Source organism: Palaemon carinicauda, chromosome 21 (genome assembly GCF_036898095.1).
Source record: "Palaemon carinicauda isolate YSFRI2023 chromosome 21, ASM3689809v2, whole genome shotgun sequence".
In the NCBI taxonomy this organism is placed as follows: domain Eukaryota; kingdom Metazoa; phylum Arthropoda; class Malacostraca; order Decapoda; family Palaemonidae; genus Palaemon; species Palaemon carinicauda.
In genome coordinates this window covers 2232263-2237262 of record NC_090745.1, presented here as the reverse complement: position 1 = coordinate 2237262, position 5000 = coordinate 2232263, and the positions used below count along the sequence as shown (strand labels likewise).

At 37.1% G+C, this 5000-nt stretch overlaps 1 protein-coding gene across 2 annotated transcripts in view; it reads left to right on the top strand.

Annotated features, from left to right (window-relative positions):
• Positions 1 to 5000, top strand: part of LOC137615150 (ras-associated and pleckstrin homology domains-containing protein 1-like) — a 127827-nt gene that overhangs the window by 88828 nt on the left and 33999 nt on the right. The window contains exon 1 of one of the 2 annotated variants that reach the window (XM_068344783.1): positions 1074 to 1199. The exons of the other annotated variant lie outside the window; for it this stretch is intronic. The gene's annotated coding sequence lies outside the window, so the exon portion shown is untranslated. Of the gene's footprint in view, positions 1 to 1073; positions 1200 to 5000 lie in introns of those variants that run through there. 2 annotated transcript variants of the gene reach the window in all.

Sequence of the window (5000 nt, the reverse complement as noted above, 5' to 3'; positions counted from 1 at the left end):
TGAGAAAATAAAAACATGGTGCATAAACAACTAATATGTACTGTAATAGCGTCGTCTGCCAGGAGACCACTACACAGTTGTTTGCTTGTAGAAGGAAGTTAGCGAGTCATCAGCTGATTACCAAAACAAATAACTTGCTATTGCACTATAATAAACGAAGCATAATATGAAAATATTTTTTTAATTACATATGAATAATTGGTGGTTTATATTTTATGTCGGTTGAGTGACTATTTGTAAGTGATTAGTTGGGTGTTTGAGGGTTGTCAAACTTCCCTATACAAATTTTTCTTAGTGTTAAGACGCAGGTTGATTTTTTAGGTCATTCTTTCAGGAAAGAGGTGCGTCTTATGACACGGGAAATACGGGTATATATATATATATATATATATATATATATATATATATATATATATATATATATGTGTGTGTGTGTGTGTGTGTTTGTATATATATATATATATATATATATATATATATATATATATATATGTGTGTGTGTGTGTGTATGTATGTACGTATATATATATACATATATATATACATACATACATACATATATATATATATATATATATATATATATATATATATATATATATATATATATCGAATATTTGCGGGCATGTATTGGAAAACGTCAGTGGTGTAAGTAATTCCCAGAAATAACATTTGGCAGCTGAATTTTGTGATGCATTGTATTGTTTTATTACTTTATTGGCAAAAAGATAAAACACCCAAGACTATTATTGGAATTTCATTCCCAAACGGAAAACGACTTTGGGTCCCTGCTGCTGCTGCCTCTGTGAGTCCCTGAACGATGGGAAAGTCAAATTGGAGTATTATGATTAATGGTATTTGTAGGGAAGGGGGCGTTCTGTGACTCCGGGTCAGGGGGGGAGGAATGGGATATATAGCATTTGAATGATGACGATAGTTTGGCGATGGTTAATTTCATTTAATGGTATGACTGGTATGATAGGACCTATTACTCTCGTTCGCCATTGGAGGGGGGGGGGGGGGTCTATGACTGACTGTCTAAGAGCCCCCGTCCTGAAATAAGGTCTGGGCAATCTGTGTGTGTGAGTGCTGGTGCTCCTCATGATAGTTACTGGGCTGTGATTGTTCAGGCAGACACGTTCCCTCTTATGAACAAAGTAATACTGGGCCACTAAGGCCTACTTAGGTTCGCCTGACAGGTAATTGGGTAGGGAATAATCGCATGTACTTTGGTCCTCTGGTGGCAGTAATTGGAAAGCGAATACGTGTATGTACATTGGTTATCTGGTGGCAGAAATATCAAAGCTCATGTGTGTATGTACATTGGTTATCTATTGGTAGAAATATCAAAGTTAATTTATGTTTGTACATTGGTTATCTGGTGGCAGAAATATCAAAGCTAATTTGTGTTTGTACATTGGTTATCTAGTGGTCGGAATATTAAAGCTGAATGAGTGTACGTACATTCGTTATCTGGTGGTAGAAATTTAAAAACGTATGGGTGTATGTACAATATATTCAGGTGGCAGTAATTGAGAAACAAATGAGTTCACGTACACTGTATTAAAGTGGCAGTAAATGAGAAGTACATTGTTGTATGTACATTGGTCCTCCTGGTGGTAGTAAGAGGGAAGCGAAATGGTGTACGTTAATTGGTTCACCAGTGGTAGTGATTGAAAAGCGAATGGCTGTACGTACATTGCATTCTATTGGTAATAATTGAGAAACGAATGGGTGTACGAATAATGGTCTTCTGGTGGCAGTAATTTGGAAGCGAATGTGCTGGCATACATAGGTCTTCTGTTGACAGTAATGTTGAAGCACAATTTTTTTTTCTGTTGGTAGTAATTGGGTAGTGAATTTGTGTACGAGTGTTGGCTCTATGGTGGTTGTAATTGGGAAATGATGTGTGTACTTAAGTCCCCATTTAGTTATTGATGGAAAGGGAATATGCATTCTCAAGTTAGATATCCTCTTAATGTGATTAGAAGAGCAATGTGCGACTTCAAGTTATATCGCCTCTTAGTCATTGGTAGAAAGGGAATGTGCATTCTCAAGTTAGATCTCTCAATGTGATTTTAAGGGCAATGTGCACATTAAAGTACCTCTTAGTGATGGGTGGAAAGTGAATATGCATTCTCAAGTTAGATCCCCTTTTAAAGCGATTGGAAGGGCAATGTCCACATTTAAGTTAGACCTCTAAGTGATGGGTGAAAGAGGAGTGTGCATACTTAAGTAGGATTTCTTATTGTAAGTGGAAAGTGAATATACGTATTTAAGTTAGATATCTTCTTAGTGTCAGTGCGAGTGCAAGGGCAATGTGCGTACCTGAGTTAAATCGCTTAGCGTTGGATGGGAGGAGAGGGTGTGTATTCAGGTTGAAGTCTCCTTTTTTGGTTGGTGGAATGGGTTTATGTCTACTGGTTGCACTTCCTTAGAGCTCAGGTTGAAGTCTCCATTTTTGGTGGGTGGCAAAAGGGTCTATGTCTACTGGTTGCACTTCCTTAGAGCTCAGGTTGAAGTGTCCTTTTTTTGGTTGGTGTAAAGTGTCTATGTCTACTGGTTGCATTTCCTTACTGCTTAGGTTGAAGTGTCCTTTTTTTGGTTGGTGGAGAGTGTCTATGTCTACTGGTTGCATTTCTTTAATGCTTAGGTTGAAGTGTCCTTTTTTTGGTTGGTGGAGAGTGTCTATGTCTACTGGTTGCATTTCCTTACTGCTTAGGTTGAAGTGTCCTTTTTTTGGTTGGTGGAAAGTGTCTATGTCTACTGGTTGCATTTCCTTAATGCTTAGGTTGAAGTGTCCTTTTTTTTGGTTGGTGGAAAGAGTCTTACCTACTGGTTGCACTTTCTTAGAGCTCAGGTTGAAGTCTCCTTTTTTAGTTGGTGGAAAGAGTCTTACCTACTGGTTGCACTTTCTTAGAGCTCAGGTTGAAGTCTCCTTTTTTAGTTGGTGGAAAGAGTCTTACCTACTGGTTGCACTTTCTTAGAGCTCAGGTTGAAGTCTCCTTTTTTTGGTTGGTGGAAAGAGTCTATGTCTACTGGTTGCATTTCCTTAATGCTTAGGTTGAAGTCTCCTTTTTTTGGTTGGTGGAAAGAGTCTATGTCTACTGGTTGCATTTCCTTACTGCTTAGGTTGAAGTGTCCTTTTTTTGGTTGGTGGAAAGTGTCTATGTCTACTGGTTGCATTTCCTTACTGCTTAGGTTGAAGTGTCCTTTTTTTGGTTGGTGGAAAGTGTCTATGTCTACTGGTTGCATTTCCTTAATGCTTAGGTTGAAGTGTCCTTTTTTTTGGTTGGTGGAAAGAGTCTTACCTACTGGTTGCACTTTCTTAGAGCTCAGGTTGAAGTCTCCTTTTTTAGTTGGTGGAAAGAGTCTTACCTACTGGTTGCACTTTCTTAGAGCTCAGGTTGAAGTCTCCTTTTTTAGTTGGTGGAAAGAGTCTTACCTACTGGTTGCACTTTCTTAGAGCTCAGGTTGAAGTCTCCTTTTTTTGGTTGGTGGAAAGTGTCTATGTCTACTGGTTGCATTTCCTTAATGCTTAGGTTGAAGTGTCCTTTTTTTGGTTGGTGGAGAGTGTCTATGTCTACTGGTTGCATTTCCTTAATGCTTAGGTTGAAGTGTCCTTTTTTTTTTGGTTGGTGGAAAGAGTCTTACCTACTGGTTGCACTTTCTTAGAGCTCAGGTTGAAGTGTCCTTTTTTGGTTGGTGGAAAGGGTATATGCCTACTGGTTGCACTTCCTCAGATCGAGGTGTACCAGGAATACCCGTGTTCAACTGTACATTGTAACTCCTGATACCGGTAACTGTGCAGAAATATGAATAAATACTTCACACTCCTTCCTGACATTAGCAATTTAGATGAATAACTAAATAACTGATTTACTACGTCGTAACAGAATAATTGAGAACCATTATATTTCTTGCTATTCAAAAATCATCGACATTTATTGTCACTTTTTAATTATTATTATTATTATTATTATTATTATTATTATTATTATTATTATTATTATTATTTGCTACAACCTTAGTCGGAAAAGCAGAATACTATAATCCCAGGTGCCACAACAGGGAAAATAGCCAAGTGAGGAAAGGAAACAAGGAAAAATCAAATATGTTAAGAACAGTAACAGCATTGAAATAGATATTTTCGATATAAACTATAAAAACTTTAACAAAACAAGTTTAATTTTGTAGTCAACCGATTGAATCAAGATAGTGGTGCGTATCCGCTTAGAGGGAAGGTTTCCCTGGCGAAGGGAAATTCATTTGGATTAATGAAGATTACGGGTTATTATTAGTAGAGGATTAATTAAGAGGGTGAAGCTGTACACAACGTGACTATTATAGCTGCATGATTGGTCTTAAGTATTGTTTCCATGGTAACCTGCTCACCACAACAACTTAACTGAGAGAGAGAGAGAGAGAGAGAGAGAGAGAGAGAGAGAGAGAGAGAGATTTATACTTCCACGGTCGTGGGTTAGAGTTCTCATGCTTGAGGGTACACTCGGGCACACTATTCTATCTTGTTTCTCTTTCTCTTGTTTTATTAAAGTTTTTATAGTTCTACAGAAGTTATTTATTCTAATGTTACTCTTCTTAAAATCTTTTATCTTTCCTGGTTTCCTTTCTTTCCTCACTGGGCTGTTTTCCCTGTTGGAGCCCCTTGACTTATAGCATTCTGCTTTTCCAACTTGGGTTCTAGATTAGCAATTAATAATAATAATAATAATAATAATAATAATAATAATAATAATAATAATAATAATAATATATCGTTGATGGTTTTCATAAAATGTGTATTCATGACTTAGGTCTTCGGTTCGACTGAGGACTTTGCTTTAAAAAAAAGTTCATTTGTTTGTTTAACATTTTGTTAAAATCTGAAGAAAAGTTTTGATCGTGGTCACCTCAATTCAGTGCCTTGTGAGAATCTCTCTCTCTCTCTCTCTCTCTCTCTCTCTCTCTCTCTCTCTCTCTCTCTCTCTCTCTCTCTCTCT